At 40.2% G+C, this 25467-nt stretch overlaps 1 protein-coding gene across 6 annotated transcripts in view; it reads right to left on the reverse strand.

Moving 5' to 3' along the window:
- The window catches only part of raraa (retinoic acid receptor, alpha a), a 533901-nt gene that overhangs the window by 444005 nt on the left and 64429 nt on the right, over positions 1 to 25467 (reverse strand). For 4 of the 6 annotated variants that reach the window (XM_041173626.1, XM_041173629.1, XM_041173637.1 and 1 more), the window contains exon 2: positions 23173 to 23272. The exons of the other annotated variants lie outside the window; for them this stretch is intronic. The gene's annotated coding sequence lies outside the window, so the exon portion shown is untranslated. The remainder of the gene's footprint in view (positions 1 to 23172; positions 23273 to 25467) is intronic. 6 annotated transcript variants of the gene reach the window in all.

Here is a 25467-nt window from a genome sequence, read left to right on the forward strand (position 1 = left end):
ATATAAGTAATGTGTAGTGAAACATTTCCTTGCTAAAAAATATCAAAAGTCAAGATTCTCTACCATGATTTATGAGACATGCTTGTTTGGACTAACTAGCCTTGATCTGCAGTAACAGCATTCTGCTAATTAAGACCCTCGATGTGTCAGATAAAATGGCAGAAAGCGGGCACTGACCTTTTCATTTATTCCACTGGTCCAAAGTGCTTAAAACTGCTGGCAGGCCCAGAGCACAGATTTTTTTCCACCCTGAGAATTGCAACCATCACAGTAAACATATGCACAGCAAAAATACTGGTATATGCAAACCACTCCTGTACAGTGGATGTACACAGTTGTACCATCAATACATTAGATCAATGGCTGCCATAAGGCCCCCTCCACCACCTCATTGTCTCATGGGGTCGCTAACCTTCCAGGATTAATTTCCTGGACACTGCTGTGAGAAACCTAGGAGCACTTCACTTTCTTTGAATACTTTCGTCTATTAGGCATAACAACGCTGGAGATGGGTTATGGAGACATTTCGGCCAGGCAGGATGGTTGGAGGGGTCATGTGATGAAACCTTGGCAAAATGCCCCACCACAGTTGGAAGCCCTGCTGTACCACCACAGTGCCTCAGCAAACTTAACTGTTGTAAATGCCTCCCAGCCTCAATTCACAAACCAACAAACTCAGTGCAACTGACGGAGTTATGGTTATGCAAAGGTTGAGAGAGGTGGAGAGAGTGAATGAGAGTTTAACAAAAGAAAAAAAATGCTATTTTTAAGATATAGTTTACACTCAATAGGAGTTTGAGAAAATCATTGTTCAAGATTGCGGCAGCTAGAAAAATTCACTGAATGCTCCTGAATTATACAGTGGAATGAAGATTCCTCTTATATCAAAATTATTCATCACATTCTCCGTTTCCTCATTCCCATTACAATTCCTCTATAGCTGAAATTTCAGCACCTCCATGAAAGCCCATGTACAGCAAATGTACAAAGACATATGTGAATCACAGAATCACACAATGCAGAAGAGGCCCTTCGGCCCATCAAGTTTGCATCAACACGTGAGAAACACCTGACCTACCTACCTAATCCCATTTACCAGCACTTGGCCCACAGTCTTGAATGTTATGATGTGCCAAGTGCTCATCCAGGTTCTTTTTAAAGGATGTGAGGCAACCCGCCTCCACCACCCTCCCAGGCAGTGCATTCCAGACCATCACCACCCTCTGGGTAAAAAGGTTTTTCCTCACATCCCCCCAAAACCTCCTGCCCCTCACCTTGAACTTATGTCTGCTTGTGACTGACCCTTCAACTGGTCAGGGAACAGCTGCTCCCTATCCACCCTGTCCATGCCCCTCATAATCTTGTACACCTCGATCAGGTCGCCCCTCAGTCTTCACTGCTCTAACGAAAACAACCCAAGTCTATCCAACCTCTCCTCATTACTTAAAAGTTTCATCCCAGGCAGCAACCTGGTGAATCTCCTCTGCAACCCATCCAGTGTAATCACATCCTTCCTATAATGTGGCGACCAGAACTGCACGCAGTAATCCAGCTGTGGCCTCACCAAGGTTGTATACAACTCCAACATGACCTCCCTACTTTTGTAATCTATGCCTCGATTGATAAAGGCAAGTGTCCCACGTGCCTTTTTCACCACCCCACTAACATGCCTCTCCGCCTTCAGAGATCTATGGACAAACACACCAAGGTCCCTTTGTTCCTCAGAACGTCCTAGTGTCATGCCGTTCATTGAATACTTCCTTGTCAAATTACTCCTTCCAAAGTGTATCACCTCACATGTTTCAAGGTTAAATTCCATCTGCCACTTATCTGCCCATTTGACCATCCCGTCTAATATCTTCCTGTAGCCCAAGACACTCAACCTCACTGTCAACCACCCAGTAAACCTTTGTGTCATCCGCAAACTTACTAATCCTACCCCCCACATAGTCATCTATGTCGTTTATATAAACGATGAATAATAGATCCCTGTGGTACGCCACTGGACACTGGCTTCCAGTCACTAAAGCATCCTTCTGTCATCACCCTCTGTCTCCTACAACTAAGCCAATTTTGAATCCACCTCATCACATTACCCTGTATCCCATGTGCATTTGCCTTCTTTATAAGTCTCCCATGTGGGACCTTGTCAAAGCCTTTGCTGAAATCCATATAAACTACATCAACTGCACTACCCTTATCTACACACCTGGTCACTTCCTCAAAAAATTCAATCAAATTTGTTAGGCATGACCTCCAACAAAGCCATACTGACTATCCCTGATCAAACCTTGCCTCTCCAAGATTCTCTCCTTCAGAATTTTCTCCAATAGTTTCCCTACCACTGACATGAGACTCACTGGCCTGTAGTTCCCTGGCTTATCTCTACAACCCTTCTTAAATAGCGGAACCACATTAGCTGTTCCCCAGTCCTCTGGCACCTCCCCCGTGGGCTGAGAGGAATTAAAAATTTGGGTCAGAGCCCCTGCAAACTCCTCCCTCAGCAGTCTGGGATACAAATCATCCGGACCTGGAGACTTGTCCACTCTTAAGCCTGCCAACACCTCCAATACCTTGTCACTCCTTATATCAATTTGCTCAAGAACCTCGCAGTCTCTCTCCCAGAGTTCGATACCTTCATCCTCATTCTCTCAGGTGAAGATGGATGTGAAATATTCATTCAATACTCTAGCAATGTCCTCTGGCTCCTCCCATAGATTGCCCCCTTGGTCCCTTATGGGCCCTACTCTTTCCCTGGTTATCCTCTTCCCATTGATATACTTATAGAATATCTTGGGATTTTCCGTACTTTTACCAGCCAGAGCTTTCTCATATCCCCTCTTTGCTCTCCTAATTGCTTTCTTAAGCTTCACCCTGCACTTTCTGTACTCCACTAATGCCTCCGCTGACTTGCTCCACTTGTACCTGCTAAAAGCCTCTATTTTCCTTCTCATCGTTTCCTGAATATCTCTAGTCATCCATGGTTCTCTGGGCTTGTTACTCGTTCCTATCACCTTAGAGGGAACATGTTGAGCCCGTACCCTCCTCATTTCCTTTGTGAATGCCCCCCCCCCTTACTGTTCCTCTGTAGATTTCCCCACAAGTAGCTATTCCCAGTCTACCTTGGCCTTGAATGCACAGCATAGATTCACCAGGATTATACCAGGGATAAGGAAACTCTTGAGATACTGGGATTATTTTCCCTAAACAAGAGGAAATTTAATAGACATATTTAAAACTTTTATCTTAAAGAGGATAAAAAGAGAAAGACTATATACTTCGCTTTGGGAAGCTAATGATAAAGATCACCAATTTAAAACTGCCATTAAGTGGTGAGAGATTTAAAAATTATTTTATGCAAATTGTTGCTAAAGCATCGAATGCTGGTGACACAAGGAGTTAGTGAATCAAAGAACATTGCATCTTATTAGGAAACTGTGGATAAGTATTTGAAACACTTGAAAACACAGGGTCTCAGGGAGAAGGTAGGGTAGTGGGATTAGTTTTAAATTGCTCTAAAAGTCAATGAGCCAAATGGGCTCCTGCCATCCTCTAAATCACTATGGTTCTGTGGGTCAGCTGGAATGGAATGTCTGCAATTGGTTGAGACCAGGTGAAAAACTTTATTTATTCGTCCATGGGATGTGGACATTGCTAACTAGGCCAGCGTTTGTTGCCCATTCCAAATTGGCTCAGAGAAGATAGTGGTGAGACGCCTTCTTGAACCGCTGCAGTCCAAATGGTGTAGGTACACCGACAGTGCTGTTAGAAAGAGTTCCAGGATTTTGACCCAGCAACAATGAAGGAACAGAGATATACCTCCTAGTCAGGATAGAGTGTGGCTTGGAGGGGAACTTGAAGGTGGTGGCATTATGGAAACTTACGGAAATGGGAAAGGCCAGAATACCAGGCATTTGAGACTTTGATTACTAATCATAACAGACAAAAGCTTGGATTGTACTGCACAGTAAAGAATAACAGGGCTTTTGAAGGACTTGACAAATGGATTTGTTAAGTCTCTCAAAAGCCCCATTATTCTCCATTGCCTAATGCAGCACAATCCTGGTACAGTAAAAACAGTGTTCCATTAACACTTAAATATTCAGTTGTAGAATTGTTCTCACACCTAATTTATTGCCCATCAAATTCTGGATTCAGTATATTAATACACTCTCCTGAATCTCATCAAGACACAACACACATAGATGCACTTTTTCCAGTGCTTTGCTTTGACAGCTGTAATCCCAGACCATCAAACCCTCTCTGAAGAGTCAGTCGGAGCTAAGCAAAATAATCAAAACTAGGGATGGGCAATACTTTTCAGCCTCATCAGCAGCGCCCATATCCCTCCATGAACTGCTGTGGCCCTACTAAGATCAGCCAAATCACTAAGTCCCAAAAATCAAACCTGGAGACTCTAGTCCACAGGATTTATTGTTATATTGGGCTATGTTTTTATGCGCAAGGGAATTTCTGGTTGAGACTATGTTTAGTTACATTTACAGTATTAAGTATGGGATATTAAAACATGGGAAATCTGTAAATTCATTTATTCTAGCCCTTTGAATGCTGATTTTTTTTTATTTCTCCTTCTAAGTTTATTTCCCTCATCAAGCTCTAAGGGTGCAAACCCATATTCTGAAATGCCCAGCCATTTACCTGTCGGCAATAGTTTTCACAGATGCACAAGTGTCTTATTTGTAATCACATTTATGGGTTCAGCAGAAGTGGGAACACTGGTTACTTACCCTCCTCAACCTGGATTGCAGAGAGCAGATGCAGCATCTCTAACACTAACAATACTACTATTAGTCAACGCTAACTGATGAGCTCAGTTAGACAGACTGGAGATCAAACTATGGACCTTCTTGATTTATGTGATTGAGTACACTAGTACAGATAGTACACTTGCCAAGAGAGCCACTGGGGTAGTTTTAGATTTAGATTTAAATTCAGTTTTAAAAGAGCGACTTGCATTTGCCTTTCATTAGCCTCAAATCAGAAACATATTTTATTAACTAGCAACATAGCCTACAATTTTTATAAAGCAAATATTTTATTATTTTCAAGATGCACCTTTTATATGCAAGTTAATTTTTTTCCCCAGCAGGAGTGCATAAATCTTCGGTTATATGCGTGGTAATATGGTACAGCTAATCACAGAATATTTTGAGTATTATTTAAATTGACCAAAACGATTTGAACCATGCTTTAAAAAAATGCTAAAGTGTATTCCTGTATCCCTTAGTATCCTATAATTTACAGGAATGAATCATTCTGAAATTAAGACCCAACTGTTATTGCTAACAACTTCACTGTTTAAATCAGATACATGTATGAGTTGTTTGCCAATGGCATGACATTTTACGCTTCAATTAAGACTTGTGTACAATAAAGCCAGAAAGGGAACAATAGAGTTTAAGTCTATAACTGGATCAGAATCAATTTTGGCTCAGGTAGAAGCCTACTTATTCTAAACTACAGAAATAAAGAACACATACAACTGCAATTAAGGACTTTCTCCGGATGATCAATTATCTGACAGCTGCCCTCTGTCATGCGGTATTCAACAAACGACAGTCAATTTTCCCAGTGATTAGGTTCTGTACAAATTTATTTTACATTCATTAACAAGGCTAACTATTACAATACTGGAAAAATAGAAAAAGATAAACTCAAAATGCAGGTGTGTCTGCTTAACAGGTTATGGAAAAAGCAACTATTGGCTTGCTGATGTTATTACCACCATACAGAGCCGGAAACAGCTAGGACTAGCATCATTTACAGAGATCGCTGGGAGTGAGTCAGGTCTTTTGCTGATGATACTGGTTGTTTTGATCACTCCACCCATCAAATGTCTAGTGCGTAACAAAGTTGAAAAGTGACACTGCTGCTTTGTACTGGATTTTCAGAACATGTCAAAGTCTGTGGTAAGAACTTGAATTCACCAAATAACAAGTGTGTAAATTCTAAGTACAAAATTTAGCCTTTAGCTTCTACCATAACAGAGTTTTTAGCCCTCTTTTTTACAAAGTCAATATTTTACATTGAACAAGATACTTCCTGATCACAGATTCACAGTCAAAACAGTAATAATTTGCAGGCATGAATCTTTATTGACTATAAGAAATTGTGATTTGCTATTTTTTTGTTGTCCCTCTGTACTTCAATCATGACCTCTGCCACCATGCCATGTTAAATCTTGTTACAGAGATGAAATAATTTGTTCAAAGAATCAATGCTCAAATAAAGGAGCCGATTAGAAAGAAGTCCCCAGTGCCAAAGATAAGACCTGTTACAGAAAAAAAGCCAGTCAGGTCAAAAGTTACAGGTCCCTTGTCTGTTCTAATGACTTACAGTAGCTTAATGGTTTACAGCAAATTAGCAACCTAAAGATAGTGTGTTCAAATCCCATCATCTTGTATCACAGTATCTCTACAGTGCAGACGGAGGCCATTCGGCCCGTCAAATCTGCACTGGCTGCTCTGAAAGAGCATTTCACTTAGTCCCACTCCTTGGCCTTATCCCCATAACCTTGCACATTATTTCTTTTCAGATAGCAATCCAATTCCCTTTTGGATATCTCAATCAAAACTGCCTCCACCACCCTTTCAGGAAGTTTGTTCTAGACTCCAACCACCTTCTGGGTGAAAAAAATATTTCCTTATATCACATTTACTTACTCATTTTGCCAATTATTTTGAATCTGCGCCCTCTAGTTCTTGATGTTCTCTTGAGTGAGAACAGTTTCTCACTATTTATCCTGTCCATGTCCCGCAGAATCTTGAATACCTCTATCAAGTGTCCTCTCAGCCTTCTTTTCTCCAAGGAAAACGGTCCCAGCCTCTCCAATCTATCCTCATAGCTACATTTCTTTATCCCTGGAATTATTCTTGTGAACCTCCTCTATACTCTCTCCAATGTCTTCACATCCTTCCTCAAGTATGGTATCCAGAACTGAACGCAGTACTCCAGATGAGGCCTAATTAGTGCCTTATATAAGTTCAACATGACCGTCTTTCTCTTGTCCTCAATGCTCCTATTAATAAAGCCTAAGACACTATTTGCTTTACTAACTGCTCTCTCAACATGCCCTGCCATCTTCAGTAACCTATGTACGTAAATACTGAGGTCCCTCTATTCCTGCACCTCCTTTAAAGTTTCTCCCTTTCTTTAATAGTGTCTCTCCATATTTTTCCTGCCAAAATGAATCACCTCACACTTCTCTGCAATCAACTTCATCTGCCACTCGTCTGCCCAATACACCCACTTGTCTAGGCCCTTTTGAAGTTCAAGACTATCCTCATCACAGTTGACAGCATTTCCAATCTTTGTATCATCTACAAATTTTGAAATCATGCCCTGCATCCACAGTCTAGGTCATTAATATATATCAAGAAGAGCAAGGGTCCCAACACTGACCCCTGCAGAACTTCACTACAACCCTTCCTCCAATCTGAAAAACAACCATTTATCACTACTCTGTTTCCTGCCACTCAGCCAATTTCTTATCCAAGTGCCTACTTTCCCTTTTATTCCATGACCTAGAGTTTTATTCAAGTCTGTTGCGTGGCACTGTATCAAATGCCTTTTGAGAATCATATACACACCATCAACAGCGTTTCCCTTATCAACCTTCTCTGTTACCTCCCCAAAAAACTCTAGCAAGTTAGTTAAACAAGATTTTCCCTTAATGAATTCATGCTGGCTTTCCTTAATTATCCTGCATTTGTTTGAGTGACTACTGATTTTATCCTGAACTATAGTTTCCAGAAGTTTCCCTACCACTTAGGCCAAAGTGACTGGTCTGTAGTTGCCAGCTTTATTTTTTTTGAACAAGGATGTAACATTCGCAATTCTCCAGTCCTCTGGCATGTCCCTATGTCTAAGGAAGACTGGAAGATTATCACTAGTGCCTCCGCAATTTCCACTCTCGCTTCCCTCAGTACCCTTGGATGCATTTCATATTGTGAAATAAATCTGATGATTGGTGGGCTGACACCAGAAGAACTGTGCCACTAATGTCCTTTAGGGAAATGAGTTTGCCACTCAGTAATGTAAAATTCAAAAACCAGGGGAAAAAATTCCGACCAACAGGCATGGTTACATCAGGATTGGACTTGGGCAATCCCAGCCAAGTTGACCCTGCAAAGTTCTCCTTACTAGCAAATGGCGACCAAGTTGAGGTTTATCTTACGGACTGGTCCAGTGACAGCTTGACATAACCATTCCAACAGAATCATATCTATGAGCCAACATCCTAGGCTTTTCCAGTACTATCTTTCAGAATGTCCTGTCCCAAACAGGAAATGTCTCCAGCATGTGAGATACTCTTTGGAATCTTTATCATTGCCTCTGGAACCCAGGAAGTTTCTCAAATATCACTTGATAGAATATGAGTGAAGCAAGGGAGAATGAGCCGGCCAACACCTGAAGAACTGAATTAGCTGCCAGACTGGGTCAAGTGTTGATTTTGCAAACACTGACATACCTGCTGCAAACACTTAATTTGCTGCTCAGGCATAAAATTGACATTACAATTGGCCACCTCTTATAGAAGTCACTTGATTTCAATCAATAGAAATTAATGTTGAACAGTTTCTAACAGACCCGCAACGATGGTACTACATCCAGAATGCAATTGGAAATCTACCCCAATGTCTCAGTGCGAAGAAATGAAACATTCAAACCCCTGCTTAATGGCTGGAAAAATGGAGGCAAGGTATATTGATATGGAAGTAAGAACTGTGACCATTTTTTCCATCCCATTGCACTCTCTCTTGCAGCATAATTGGAGACTACCTGGAAGAAGACAGAGCAAGAGGGCTTGAGGATCCAGCTGACTATTGTAGCAACTGGCAGTGCAAATCCTATAATACAAGTTAGCATCAGGTATCCTAGCATCAGATGGCATAGCTCTGCATCTGTCATGGCCTAACAAGTGGCTTATGTATCTCATTTTTGACACATCAGTTCATATAAATGCTGGGAAGAAGCAGCTAGTGGGTGACTGAGATCTGCCTTTGGTGTAGCCTAGCAACCTTTGTTGCACCTCTTTTTTCTCCAAAAAAATAAAGGAGGCTTTTCACTGCGACATTTACTGTTAGAACAAAATCCCTTGACCAATTAAATGGAAACAATAGATAAACCCCAAAAAAGTTTAGAATTTCCTCAAAATTCTATTACAGTTCTCTTTACAATACGCTTTCTTAAACTACATACTCTAAAACTCCTTTTTATGGGCAGATAGATGACTAAATGTGGTACAGGTAACAAAAATAAATACATAAATCAGGCAGTAGTGTGAATGTCCCACAAACTTCAGCAGAGACTACTGTAAAATAATTAACTGCAAAAGCGATAGGCAGCTCTTGCACTAGTACAAACCACAACCACCAAATTGGATGGGTGCTAAATGGATGAACATAACGGATTTGAGGTTATCATTCTGATTGCTTAAACCCATTTGACGTCCATTAATTGGGTTTAACTGATCAATGGATCACAAGAATGAAAGAACACAATTAACTCTATTTATATAAATAGGGTCATCAATCAAAGAGAAGTAGAAATTCCAAATCTTTTCATTTAAACTTGGTGGCACTGAGGAGAACAGCAGGCATTTCAATTTCAAAGTGCATCTGTACAAAAGCAACTGTGCATGTCCCAAAATGTGTAACTCTTATTTCTGTTTTAACTTTTTACAGAACGTCCTGTATGGAAAGAGGGAAAACAGTCTGCAGACCATCTTGCAAATTCAGTAAGGTTTGTGTGTGTTACCATCACATAATTATGGTTGGCCAATTCCCACATTAGTGACTAACCACATCAGTATGAAAAGCTAATCATTGTAAAAGGGTAAAATGACTATTTCACACTGAGAAAACTTGCATCTGGTACTTCGAAGCTTTAGATAAAGCATGCTTTAAAGTTTCAAAAACTTGGATATTTGTGCACTAAGGGGGAATTTATGGAAGCAATAAATTTCACTATTTTTAAATTAAGATTACAAAAATATGACAGTTAGTAGCTCCAACCAAATAAATAGGTTATAGGCTGATTTAGACACATTGGGTAAAAATTTCATTTAATGCAGGCAGGTGGTGTGCTATCCAACATGGCTAGACAGAGCAACATTACCTATTAAAAATTAGAGGAACAAAAGATCTGGATTAAGGATACGAAAACAATTAGGTTTTTAAGCACAACAGCTTGAGCCATAAGTTGTACTTCAAGGACAAATGAGTAGCATTATAACTCTATATAAGATCATCCTCATTTGGAGTATTATGTTCAGTTTTCATTCCACACATGCTAAAGAATACCAAAATCCTGGAGAGTGTGCAGGGAAAAGGCGCCCAGATGATAGCAAACTTAGAGCCCTTGGTTATGAGGTTAGGCTTCAAGAGTCAGGGTTAATTATTTTGGAGAAATACAGGCTTAGAGGTAATACAGTTGATGGTTTTAAAATAATGAGAGGGGTTGGGACACAGACATGGTTAGATAGGTTATTTGATATGGATAAGGATCCAGAGGACTTGGGTTCAGGAATATATAGCCTCATTTGTTATCAACAGGTTTTATGAGTTTCTAGTTAATTGTATTGTAAGCTATGTGCAACCATAGTCTCCTGGTTAATTGCTTGCCTTAGGGAGACTGCGAGGAATTTCCTAGAGTCTCTCCTGAATTTTTCACAGGTTTTTTCCTCTTCATTTTTGTTTGGCTTCTCTTAAAAGATAACACTGCTAGAAAAGAAGTGAATGGTGTGCCAAGTTTCACCATTGACAAGAAAGAGGAAGCTTATTGGGCTTAATGATGCTTCTTTTTGTGTGACTAAGAAGCAATGAGAGTTAGATCCAAAATAAAAATCAAGGCCAATATAGAGAAACTGGAACAAATACTGACATTTGGCATTCAACATTTAAGCAACAAACTCACAACTAAATAAAAAAAAATCTTCAGACTTCCTTCTACGGCCTGAATTTTGTGATCAGTGACAAAGCAACAGCACTAGCCACTGACCTCAAAGAAAGCTGCCCACAAAGATCTAGGGACCTCTAAGGTGTGCATTTCAACTTGCTCAATATAAGTTTGAGCCTGGTGCCAAGTCAAAGGGGTTGCCAAACATCCGACAATGGTGATATCATCAATGTTAATTGGATCCACACCGGCTGGGGTCAAAACTAAGACACAGAGCCTTTCCTTGCTGAGGGAGTTTATTGACTTTTTTCAGAGTCAACACTCATGTCCACCTAGTGTCCCAGCTAGCCCCCATTTACGTTCAAATGCTCATTACCTGTTTCCCTTAATAATGTAATTGACATTGACAGATGCCCTCTTCTCTTTAAAATTAAAACTTTTGAAAACACAGCAATCATTCAAACTAATCAAAAAGAAACAAAATTACCTATTTTCCCCATCTTCTATGTCTCACTTAATAGTATAACCAACCATTAATAGATCACATATTCCCCCTTCTTTAAACAAAACTTTTTTCTTCTTCTTTACCATACACAAGTAATTACAAAGCAATCAAAGAAAATATTGGTCTTTCATATTTTCATTATAACACAAGGTGTCCCTCTTCCTGTACATCCAATAATTTCTTGGAGCAAGAACGTCTCTTCGAAAAACAGTCTGACAATTGATGACTTGCATTGTCCAATTTTATTTTGAAAACCTCTCTTCTTTCCAACATTTCCTTTACGCTAGCAAGGTCAATCCTCAACCATTTTTCAGCGGCACCCTTTGTCGAATAAACATTGCTCCTAAGAGAACATTTATCCACATTGCACTCTGTGGGAAAATTTTTCTCAGATTGCCCTTGCATAAGATTTCCTTCCATACATTAGATAAGGACACCCCCATATCTATTGCTTCTACCAACGCCAATGTTTCAGCAGCTAACCTACTCTTTTTATTCTTCTTCGCTTCCCAGGCCAATGGACAACACTTATTATTCTTTCTTCCCCACCAAGAACATGATAAACAGTACTGTACATTTGGAAGGTTGGCGTGTGAAACATCGCTAAAAATGACTAACCTCATATCTTCTGGATCACTCAAGACTGGAAACTTGAGTGCACATTTCTCTGAATTTAATTTCTTTAATGTTTTATTTGCTCTCAGAACTTGCTCAACTGTAGCAAATTTCATCATAGTACTCAGTTCCAAAGTATCATAATTGGCATCAGGCCTAGTCTGAGGTGCACAACTAGTTCAACTGTCCAATCAAGCTTCTTAATTAGTCTGTTTGTTCCTTGGATGCAAAGATCCTCTTTCTGTGAGGACCTGGCCCGATATATTGGGATGTGATGGACATTTTCTCAGTAAAACTGTTGCTTCACGGTCACTCCTGACTTACTCTGCTTAATGTCTAACCATATATATTTAAAGGCCCCCAAAGCTTGACTTCTAACCTTTTTTATTTTATCTATTCCCCCATTGCACAAATTCTGCAGAATCTCCCCACAGAAAATCATCAATGTGCATTATAAATATGCCTGCTAGTTTCTCCTTGGGATACCAACAGAACATTGCTAGGTCTGCCTTTAGCTGAATACAACCTGTTTTCAGCAGGAATGTACCTAACTGAGAAATACCATACCCTTTATGCATCATTCAAAACATAAACACACTTGTTTAGTTTCCAAAGTTTCCCTTCTATATCACCAGCTTTTTTAGGTGGTTTCAAAAACACTGGCCTTTGAAATATCTCACACTGCAGAAATGCAGCTTTTATATCAATTGGTTTATATTCCCAGGAATATTTTGCTAAACGAGCAAAGAAAATCTTCAAGCTCACTTTTCCTGCAGTAGGGAAATCCACTCTGACATTTTGATCATTATGTCTTTCTTCGAAACCCCAAGCCACTATTCTAGCTTTAGCCTCATATGTGCCATCAGAAAGTACCTTTCCTGTGCATATCCACCTGTGTGATTAGGCTGGTTTGTCCCCTCTCTGGTATTTCAGTGTACACACCAAATTCCTCCCCACATTTCAACTCTTTGTTTGGCATCCTTTATCAATTTATCTTCTAATTTGTTAGTAGCCACTAAAACTTCTCAATCATAAGGGCTTCTATTTCCAGTGGCATTGCTAGCCAATTCTATGGTCCTTGTTCTTGTCAAATTATGACCTCTACTCACCCTCCTATCTCTTTCTGGACTACTGCTACCATGATCACTCACTCCTACGATCAGAGTCCCTTTCGCAAGTGTGTGATATTTTCCTAGGGCCATGGTCACTTCCCGGTCTACTTTTAGAACTTGCACTGCGTTTTCTAGCCTTCCATATCTTTACCTCATTTTGCCAATCCATAGATCTTACCTTCTGTACCTCATCTTGCACATTCAGCCAATGTTTCCATTTGCCGGTGGCTTTTCCTGCTCTTCCTGTAACGGTGGCATCCTTCCATACACTGGCCTCTACTGGTGTATATGTTACTTAAGTGCCAACTTTGGGTAGTTGTCCTTTGGGATAAATAGCCTTATCCTGCGCTTCAGTATCACATTCAGTCATCCTTTTAAGTGCATAATCTCCACCTCCTAATTGTCCATCATATGTGTAAGTTAAGTGCATGGTGCATCTTCACTTTCTGTTACCCATTGAGATTCTGTAATTGTATAATCAATGCCAATTAGCCTTGAGTACATACCCCAACATTTTGACTGCTACGTTGTAAAATTACTGTTTTTCCATCACCTTACCTGGGCCTTTCCATTCTTTCTGCCCTTTTCTTTTGTAATATACATGTCCCCTGGATTAAAATTTACTTCTGATGGCCTTATGCAGTGCCGTAAGACTCGCCAAATTTTCTCTGAAATCTCAAGACTTGATAAATGCCTTTCTCCCTGCAGGGCATTTAAGTGCTCAGAAAAAATTGAACGAATCATAGTCCCTTCCAAGGCCGGGGAATGATCCCACATCAAAGGTATTTTTGGATTTCTCCCAAAAACCAATTAATAGGGACTGTAGCCTCCAACCATTTGAAGTAAATTCTTTGCATGAACTGCCCACGTCAGGGCAGATGTCAGTTTACAGCTTGGTTGGTCAGCTAAGATTTTGTGAAGCATCTCATCAATTACTAAGTGATTTCTTTCACAAATCACATTACTAAAGGGATTTGCCGCTGCTGTGTTCATTACCACGATGTTCATATTTTCACGCACACTTTCAAATTCACTGTTGGTAAATTCCAGCCAACCCCCCCCGCCCCCACCACCATTTGGCCGGTGCTCCCAGTCCAGTTCCTTTCCATTTTTCCATTATCTTGTCCACAATTATCTTTTAGCCTTTACTATATATTACTGTTGTCGGACTGACTCTAGTTGCCATGTCTATGAAGTGTGAGAGAAAAATGTTTTGGTCCATATCCCATACCTTCAAGTCCACTGCTACAATTTCATTAGTCTCTTGCTAATAGGAGACTCACTACAGGCTGTGATGGTGTCATCCTATATATATATTTTTTTTTTTTCCAGATATCGCATTTCTCATTGATCTTTTCTATAAGTTTAGTATATTCATCATCCATTACCCCTGCATCCTTTAGTAGAATTTTTAACCTATGACAAGATGGATGGGCAAAAAACTGATGCAGCTTTAAAACCTTTGCCTTTTTTCCTTTAAATTGTTATCCCCTGATGTTGTCAATGCTTCTCTAACATCATGATTAGAAATGTTAGATCTTGTTAAGGGAATACATCAATGTCCCGATCGTGTAAACTGTAAGATTTCCCAAAAACAATTGCCTTATCATGTTCCATATCTAAATTTAATTTGAGCCTTTTCATAGATGGCTTACTCAACAGTAAGGGTATTTCACTGGGTACTACATCTGTGCTGATAAAATGGTTCATCTCGGCTATTTTACACGGAATCATCAATCTCTTTAGTGACCTTAAATTGTTTTTGTTCCCGAACCTGAAGTAGAACTGTCATATTCCTCAATGTTACTTTAGTCTTTACTGTTTAGAGAATCCAGGTGACACTTTAATCAATCCACTCCACATACTGTGGACATGCACCCACTGTCTAACACAGCACAATTGAATGAGTCCACAACTAGAACACCCATTACTGGACTAAAGCTTCTAGTGACCAGTACAATTCCTTCTGACTGATCAGTATCATCAGCTTCCCTTTCCTATCCTTTCTCGTCATTGGTCATTTCAAAAACCCTGTTATTCTATTTCAAACAATTCATCGCAGAATGATATCCAAAGCACCTGTTTACCATTCCTTGGTTTTTCTTGGGCTCATTCTCCTGCCATAGTAACCCAATTCCTGTCATCTGCTACAGCTACTAGAAGGATCTCTTTCTTATTTCTTTTGTTCGTGGTTCTTCTTTCGTATTAATGCCAGCGCCCCCTAACTAAACAGTCTCAAAATGCTGCCTGCATTGAATCCTCCATCTTTTGCGTTAACCCTGAATGTTCCATTGGTGCCATGAAAGTGGCTGGGAATGAATGTTTCCCCCCCAAATTTTTTTAAAGTTTCAGAAATCTGTTCCAAAAGCGGAAATTCTCTTTCTGAGAATTTAACTCCAGTCAAGACCAGAAGCCTGTGTTCGATACTTTAGCACAATCCAACAATTTGAAAGCAAGATAAAAGCAAAAAACTGCGGCTGCTGGAAATCCAAAACAAAAACAAAAATACCTGGGAAAAACTCAGCAGGTCTAACAGTATCTGCAGAGAGGAATACCGTTAATGTTTCGAGTCCATATGACTCTGGTGAAGTCATACGGACTCGAAACATTAATTGCATTCCTCTCCACAGATGTTGTCAGACCTGCTGAATTTGAAAGCAAGCATTGAATTAGAGATTCCAAATAGAATTTCTGCAGTCTGTTATATAACTTGTTAAATTCCATGACATATTCTTCTATGCAATAACCGCCAATCCTTCTGAATTTATCAAAATCTGACCACGTCTCATATGTATTTCTATCAGGTCAACTTCCTTATAAACTTTGAAATTTAATTTCAAGAAATTTTCCATACCTTTCTCTGCATCCAAATGATGAGCCTCTAGCTCCAAAAATAATTTTCACCCTGATCCTGCTTTTGGTGGGAAGCAAAACTGCCTTGCTTTTTCTTTGTTAAGGACATAACCAATGTCTGTATGTCCAATTCATTCTTCCATTGGTCAAAGTTCAGCTTCACAGAACAACAAGCGGAATATCATACCCTGATACTTTACACTTGGTTTCGGCCATTCTTCTCCAAAATAATTCCAAATACAATCTTCTGATTGAATAGGTGTCTTAGTTTCCAATCTTCACCTTTAGGCCAACCATTCTCTGCTACCAATGTTAGCTGGATCCATGCCGGTTGGTGAAATCAAAGCTAAGACACACAGCCTTTCCTTGTTGAAAGCGTTTACTGACTTTGCTCAGTGTCAACACTCGTCCACTCAGCGTCCCAGCTATCCCCTATTTATATGCTCATTTTTTGGTCAACCAATAGAACCAATAAAATAAATTGATTAACAAATTAACAAAGTGATAGCCCCTAAAAGGGAAATTTAAATTCCAGCAGGTGCCACAGTGGGATTTGAACCCCAGCTGCCAGAGCATTAACCTGAGCTTCTGGATTACTAGTCTAGTGACATTACCAGGAGTGAAAGTAACTTAAATTTTTTACAGATATAATCGTATTGCAATCGAATTTGGAGTACTACATATAATTATCTTTTCATGCTTGTCTGCGCCAACCCATGAATAAGTCTAACGAAAACAGAATCTCACAGGTTGTGACAACACATAAAATAAAATACACTTATAAAGTCTGTACTGCCATGATGTTACTCAGCGGCTTAATCAAAACAGAAATGGCAACCTGTGATACGAGTCTATTTCAGTAAGTTGTTGTACAATTGCATTATTAAAATATTTGTATATATAATGATCACTAACTCAAAATAGAGTTTTTAAATTGATCTAACCTATCATATAAAGCTTAAAAACATAATTTATTTTTCGTGATAATTGTGGTAAATATTCAAAAATCAGGTATATTCATAAAAACAAATGTATCATTATTAATATACACATAAATAGCACAAGGCCTGTTTCAGATAACAATTAAGCAGCGGAATGTTAGTGTTTGCCACCTAAGATAAACAGATACAATATTCTTTGAAAACACAATCTTCACCGAATAATTTAATAGGTCACTCAAGTGTTCCTTAGGTTAAAATACTGTTTATAACTACGTTCCAAAGCAACTGTGTACTCACATAAATCAGGCCAAGGTAGAGAAAAAACAGTTTATTTCAAATTAAGAAAACTTTCATTCTCTTAGTATCAATGTAAACAAAAGTTAGTGGTTTTTTTTCCCTGTTCTGTAGCAACTTTTACCATTTGAGTACAGCAGTTTTGGTCATTTTTCTTCATAAAAGCTCCCTCATAAATCATACAATGATCAGTAACGCCAGTATTATTTTGTGGCTCACACTTAGGATAGCAGATTGCTTAATTTTATTTGCAAAGATATTCATAAGTTAAACAACTCCTTTACGCATATGTATAATGCACGTGTGGACATTTTTTGTCAGAAGTTATGTTAAACAGAAAGAGGAGATCTGTTGAACCATGTAGGCAAATGACTGGGTAGAGGAATACACACAAATCGTGCCCTTTACAAAGAAAATAATTATCTTTCACGTTTGCTTACCCATGCTTGCTATTGAAAATAAAATTACAACCGCTTGTAAATGTCTTCTGCATATACATATAATATGAAAGAAACTTCAGGCAGTGCACACCGTTTTGGTGCTAGAACACAACATTTGTACTGAATGCTTCAGCCACTTTCTTACCTGTACACAGCACCGGACCCATACCGGCTTACTTTCACCTCTGGACATTACCAATATACCACCAACTCACACAATTAAATTTGTGCCCAAGTCTCTGGGGTGGGACTTGAACCAATACCTTTCTGGTTCAGAAGCAAGAGTGGCACCACTAAGCCAAAGCTTACAATAAAATGTGCACAATTTCCACATTTATTTGTGAGCATAGCTTGCACCTGTATTTGAACCAGGGACTTCTTGATCTGCAATCAAATGCTCTACCACTGAGCTATACCCCTCACAAAATACATTATCTTGAAACTGTGATATGAAGGGGAAGAGCATCCTGCAAGCAGCATCGCGATGAAATGGTCTGGGAAGAGTGTCCTGCAGTCAGTTCTTGTTGAAAATAACAAGAGTGACATCATAAGACAGCATAAGAGAGCAATGGAGAGATCAGAACCAGCACGAGTGCGGGGAAGCTTCAAAAAGTAACGTCAGCACAAAGGTGAGAGCTGATTGTTGAGTCATGGGTAAGTGTTTTTCTCCCGTTTAAAATAGATTAAGCTAAGTAAGAGTTCTAGTTTTTATTTAAAATACATAAATAATTAAACTTTTTTTTTTACTGTATTTAACTTTTTTCTTCAACTAGAGGCATGGCAGGGCAGCTTAGTCCCATGTTATGTACCGTCTGCAACACGTGGGAAGTCCAAGACACTCCTTGCGCTCTGATCGACCACATGTGCAGGAAGTGCCACCAGCTGCAGCTACTTGAGCTCTGAGTTTCAGGGCTTGAGTAGCAACTGGAGGCACTGAGGTGCATCCGCGAGGCTGAGTTTAGTGGGTAGAACGTTTTTAGATGTGCTCACCCCACAGCTTACAGAAGTGCAGACAGAGAGGGAATGGGTGACCATCAGTCAGAAGAAAGGTGTCAGGCAGGTAGTGAGGAAATCCCCAGGGTGCATCTCGCTCAAGAACCGTTCTTCTGTGTTGGAAAACTGTGAGAGTGACGGTTCCTCTGGGGAGTGCAGCCACGCTCATGGCACTGTGAGTGGTTTCAGCTGCACAGGAAGGGAGTAAAAAGAGGGAAAGAGCAATAGTGGTAGGAGGCTGGATAGTAAGGGGAACAGGCAGGCGTTTCTGCGGCCAAGGTCAAGGATGTCACTAAATGGCTGCAGGGCATTCTAAAGGGGGAGGGCAAACAGACAGAGATCATGGTACATATTGGTACCAACGACATAGGTAGAAAGAGGGATGAGGTCCTGCAAGCAGAATTTAGGGGGATAGGAAGCAGATTAAAAAACAGGACCTCAAAAGATAGTAATTTCTAGATTACTTCTGGTGCCAAGCGCTAGTGAGTACAGGAATAGGAGGTTAGTCCAGATGAATGTATGGCTGGAGAGATGGTGCAGGAGGGAGGGCTTTAGATTTCTGGGACATTGGGACCGTTTCTGGGGGCGGTGGGACCTGTAGCACCTGAACTGGAATGGGACCAACGTTCTTACAGGGAGGTTTGCTCGTGCTGTTGGGGAGAATTTAAATTAATTTGGCAGGGGCATGGGATCCTGAGAGGAGGTTCAGCAGTGGGAGATGCACAGCCAAAATTAGAAGAGAGAGCAAGTGAGTCTGGAAGGCATATAAATTATAGGCCAGTTAAGGCACAAGGGAACTTGGCAAGGTTGGATAGTATTTCTTTTAATGCAAGGAGTCTGATGAGTACGGCAGATGTTTTGAGGGCACAAATTAACACAAGGGAGTATGATGTCATTGCTGTCACAGAGACATGGTTGAGAGAAGGGCAGGATTGGCAGCTCAATATTCCAGGATATAGCGTCTTCAGGTGAGACAGGGGAGGAGGTAAAAGAGGGGGGGATATCGCAATATTGATCAAGGAATCAATTACAGCATTAAGGAGAGATGACATTTTAGAAGGCTCCTCAAATTAAACCAGATGGGTAGAACTTAAAAACAAAAAAGGAGCAATCACATTGCTGGGAGTGTACTATTGGGCCCCAGTCAGAGAGAAATAGAAGAGCAGATATGTAGGCAAATTTCAGAGAAGTGTAAAAATAATAGGGTAGTAATAGTGGGGGAATTTCAACTTCCCCAACATTAACTGGGTTAGTCATAGTGTGATTGACTTAGAGAAAGCGGAATTCTTAAAATGCATCCAGGAGAGTTTTTAAGCCAGTACGTAGAAGGTCCTACAAGAGAGGAATTTTAGGGAATGCAGCTGGGCAAGTGGTAGAGGTATCAGCAGGGGAGCATTTTCCAGATAGTGATCATAACTTCGTTAGATTCAAGGTTGTTATGGAAAAGGACAAGGTTGGGCCAGAAATCAGAGTTCTAAATGGGGAGAAGGCCGATTTTAATAAGATCAGGTATGATTTGGCCAGAGTGGGCTGGGAGCAACTACTTTTAGGTAACTCTACGTCAGAGCAGTGGGACTCATTCAAGAAAGAAATAGGCAGTATACAGGACCAACATATTCCAATAAAGACAAAGGGTGGGACCAACAAATCCAGGGAACCCTGGATGTTGAAGGATATACAGGATTGGATAAAGAGCAAAAGGGAGGCTTATGGCAGATACCGAGGGCTCAAAACAGCGGAAGCCCTAGAGGAGTATAGAATGTGTAGGGGGGAGCTTAAAAAGGAGATTAGGAAGGCAAAAAGTGGGCATGAAAAAACATTCACAGGTAAAATAAAGGAAAATCCAAAGTTATTTTACAAGTACATTAAGAGTAGGGCCTATTAAGGACCATAGTGGTAATTTGTGTGTGGAGCCAGAAGACGTAGGTAGGGATCTAAATGAATACTTTGTGTCGGTGTTCACAAGTGAGAGGAACGGCGTGGGTATGGAAATCAGGCAGAAGGACTTAGATATAATTAGAGAAATTAGCACAGAAAGGGAGGAGGTTCTAAGTGGTCTGGCAGGCTTAAAAGTAGATAAGTCTCCAGGCCTGGATGAAATATATCCCAGGCTGTTGAGTGAGGCAAGGGAGGAGATAGCAGGGGCGCTGGCAATAATTTTCAGTAGCTCTCTGGCCACAGGAGAGGTGCCAGAGGACTGGAGGACAGCCGATGTGGTACCGTTATTCAAGAAGGGAGGAAGGGGTAAACCAGGGAACTACAGGCCAGTCAGTCTAACCTCAGTGGTGGGGAAACTATTGGAACTAATTCTGAAGGACAGAATTATTCTACACTTGGAAAGGCAGGAACCAATCAAGGACAGTCAGCATGGTTTTGTTAAGGAGAGGTCATGTCTGACCAAGTTGACTGAATTTCACGAAGAGGTGACCAGGTGTGTAGATGAGGGCAATGCATTTGACCATAGCTTACTTGGGCTTCAGCAAGGCTTTGGTAAAGTCCTGCACGGGAGACTGATAATGAAGGTAAGAGCACATGGAATCCAAGGCAATTTGGCAAATTGGATCCAGAATTGGCTGATTGGTAGGAAGCAGGGGGTGATGATTGAGGGGTGTTTTTGTGACTGGATGCCTGTGTCCAGTGGGGTCCCACAGGGATCAGTGTTGGGTCCCTTGCTGTTTGTGGTATATATAAATGATTTGGACTTGAATGTAGGAGGGTTGATCAGTAAGTTCGCGGATGACACAAAAATTGGCAGGATGGTAAATGGTGAGGAGGGTAGCCTTAGATTACAAGAGGATATAGGTGGGCTGGTCAAATGGGCTGACCGGTGGCAAATGGAATTTAATCTGGATAAGTGAGAGGTGATGCACTTGGGCAGAACAAACAAAGCATGGGAATACACGATGAACGGTAGGACCCTGGGAAGTACCAAGGATCAGAGGGACCTTGGTGTCTGTGTCCACCGGTCCCTTAAGGTAGCGAGGTGGATAAGGTGGTTCAGAAGGCATATGGGATAATTGCCTTTATTAGCCGAGGCATAGAATATAAGAGCTGGGAGGTTATGCTGGAACTGTATAAAATGCTGGTTAGGCCACAGCTAGAGTACTGCTTGCAGTTTTGGAATCCGCATTATAGGAAGGATATGATTGCACTAGAGAGAGTGCAGAGGAGATTTACCAGGATGTTGCCTGGGCTGGAGAGTTTTAGTAATGAGGCGAGTTTGGAAAGACTGGGGTTATTTTCCTTGGAGCAGAGGAGATTGAGGGGGGACATGATTGAGGTGTATAAAATTATGAGGGGCATAGATAGGGTAGACAGGAAGGAACTTTTCCCCTTGGTGGAGGGATCAATAACCAGGGGACATAGACTTAAGGTAAGGAAAAGGAGGTTTAGAGGGGATGTGAGGAAGAATATTTTTAACCAGAGGATGGTGGGAATCTGGAACTTACCGCCTGAAAGGGTGGAAGATGCAGAAACCCTCAAAACATTTAAGAAGTATTTGGACGTGCACTTGTGATGCCAAGGCTATAGGCCTAGTGCTGGAAAATGGGACGAGAATCGTTAGGTACTTGCTTGACTGGCACAGACTTGATGGGCCGAAGGGCCTTTTTCTGTGCTGTAGGCCTCTATGACTCTATGAATTTTTTCGGAAAAGTCAAACTGACCCAGTATGTGGATCAAACCTGCGGACTTGGCATCATTAGCACCATGCTCTAACCATCTGAGATAACTGGCCAATAAGCCTTTTTTCCTTCTGTATGATACACACAAAGAAAACAGTTAGTAGTCACAAAAAATACCCACTATTATATGTGTTCAAACATCCATCACCTGTTTCCCTTTACAATGTAATTGACATTAACAAACTTAACAATGTAATTGATAAGTCACTGACAATCAAGCAGGCTAAACAGCCAATCAGATTGAAGTATTCTCACAGACAGCAAATAAAGATATAAAACAAACAATGAATCCTTTCACTTCTAAAGTTTTAAATTTTACAGATAGTGAAATAAATGATTAGGACATACACATGATAAAAAGGGAGAAGTTGAAATATCAGACTTAAAAAATGATTTTAAAAGTGCATGGAATTTTTTTTATCCTAGGGAAATTTGACATTCCACAGATACTAGTCTTTCAGGGACAGTAATTATGAACTTAGACGAGTACATCGTTAAAAACGCAGTTACACTCATTCAACAAGGTGTAACTTTGTCAAGGGTTTTCACAGTGAGGCTAACAGCGCAAGAGCTGAAGTTCTTGTCACTCCATAGATTTCCCATTGATTGCAGTCTGGAGGACAGAAAAACATTGACAGTATTCTGAATTTCTGCATTTAACCATGCATGTGTGGTCTCCAGAGGTTGCTATCAGTTTTAGAAGGGCAATGAGAGTGAACGCTGACAATTGCGTCATCATTACTACAACAAAATTAGGGCTGATTATTATGAGAGCTGTAACAAAATTAACACAGCAGTTAATTTCTACTTGCTTACCTGAGTGCGCGTGCTCTCAAATTAAATGTCCAATCAAACAGGAGACAAAATCAAAGCAGATGTCAACAGCTCATTACTGATTCGTGTAAAGTTTCAAATGCTGCAAAGAAAGTAAAAGGAGAAACTAAACCAATGCAGACACCTTAAAGTCAATGCAGTTTATTTCTGGTGAAAATGTTACCAACAACTAAAAGTTACATTCATACAGCATCTTCAGCATAGAAAAGAAGTCCCAAGATGCAAAAACAGTCACCAAATCATAGGAGATATTAAGTGAGGTGAGGGCAGGAGGCAGCTACAGGGATGGTAATTTAAAGGAAAGGAAGTTGGAGACATCGGGGCAGTGGAAGCAAGACAAGGGTGATGAGCAGGGTCAGATGTGGGCACCAGGCTTTTTGGATGAACTGAAGTTGTCAGAGCATTGGAACAGTAAAGCCAGAGGTGAGAATGGAAGTGACGATGGTTTCAGCAGCAGATGGCCTGAGGCAGGAATGCAGCATAAAATATTATTTCGGGGGATGTGCTTTTGGGGAAATACAGACATTAGCAATGCAACAGTAATTTCGATAACCCTTAAGTAAAAACAGAAAATGTTGGAAATACTGAGTAAGTCTCAAAGTATCTAAAAGGAGAAGACAGATTTACATTTTTAATGTCAATCTTTTAGAATAAAAATCCCTAATGGCTGTACTTTGCTAGGAAATTACGAATGACAGTGTCCAATTTCCTAGCAAAATGCGGACACTATAAGTACAATGTTTACAGCAGCAGCATTTCTTGAGGCAAACATTATGTCGAAGATCACTGTACGTGGAGAATTTCATTAAAGAGTATGAGGGAAGAGTATAGAGTCTAAATCAATATACACTGCACAGACTTTTTTAAAAATCCAAATATTTTCACAAGTGAAATAAAAGCAAGACTTCTGCTCCTGATGATTTTTTAATTGCTGTGTTTGTAATATTTCCCTAGTGTAATTAAAATGTTAACTTTAAAACAGACAAGCAAATGCATCAAAAACAGGCCAATTCCGTTGTTCTTTTGCATCTCACCAATGCAACATGCGTGACATTAAATGATACATGATTACAACATAGGTGCTCCACTTTCACGCACAATAAACACAAGTCAAAATGAAAAGTGAAATATATTGACACACACTGAACTGCTAAGTTTTTTTTAAAAAAAGCCTGGGCCCCTCTCTGTCTGTTTGTTTTATTGTTTATGTTCCCCACAGATCCAACAGAAGAACAGTGTGTTTCTCCTAGACATTGTGAAATCCATTTCCAGGCCAAAAAATACATAGCTCCTGCCAGTTTAAAGCCTGCCAGCACTGATTCACCATGGAGTTCAATATCCCTTGAATGTAACTGTAACTGAGTTCAAAGCTCTCTCAAAATCCAGTGCTATACACTGAACACAACTGCACATGCCAGCCTGCACGTACAGTAGTGTAGTACCCTGCTAATAAACTGCAGTGTTTAAAAATAAAGCCACAAAATATGATAGACAACAGCTGAACATACTTCAAGAGTTGAAGTAATATATGGCTTTTCAACAACATAAATTAAAATAAGATCTACTGACATAATTGAAACTATAAAACTGATTGTTGTACTTTGCTGCGCTTTGAAGGAAACCAACACAAGAATTTGCAGGTTGATCCAACATGGGAGACCTCATAGCTCACCCAATCCCTTCCTCAGCGACATTCCCATATACTTTTCAGCAGGGGTCACTGGGCAATGATTAGAAGTGGGAACCCTGGCTGAATTTTTCCCCCTTCCTTAGCCCAAGGCAATGGTAGAACACATGTCTCCATTCTAGCCAAAATCAGGTAAGTTACCAAGGATTTGAACTGGGAACTTCCAGACCAGTACTGCTCAGTTCTACAGTAGGCAGTCCTGCAAGTTATCCTTCAGAAGAACTCCTAGTCGGATTTATTATTGATGTGGTGGGTACTCTAATACCTCCCAAGTCTTGAAGTGAAACAATTAAGTCATAGGGAGATACAATTTTAATAACTTGTCAGGGAGCTAGTTTACATTACTAACTCTGACTCATTGACACTATAAATATTAGATGCATATAAATGCATTTTAACTACGCTGACTTACCACAAATCTGTAGTAATAGGGAAACTAGTTCCACTTCAGCTCCTTCCCAATTTCAGGTTTGAAAATGTATATTCATACACAACTTACACTGTCAATGAGTCACAAGCTAAGAATTTAAACTAGTCCCCTGCCAATTTATGAAAATACATGCATGTTTTTGTAGCTTTCACTGTGGTCA

This window comes from Carcharodon carcharias, chromosome 23, assembly GCF_017639515.1.
Source record: "Carcharodon carcharias isolate sCarCar2 chromosome 23, sCarCar2.pri, whole genome shotgun sequence".
Taxonomy (NCBI): Eukaryota; Metazoa; Chordata; class Chondrichthyes; order Lamniformes; family Lamnidae; genus Carcharodon; species Carcharodon carcharias.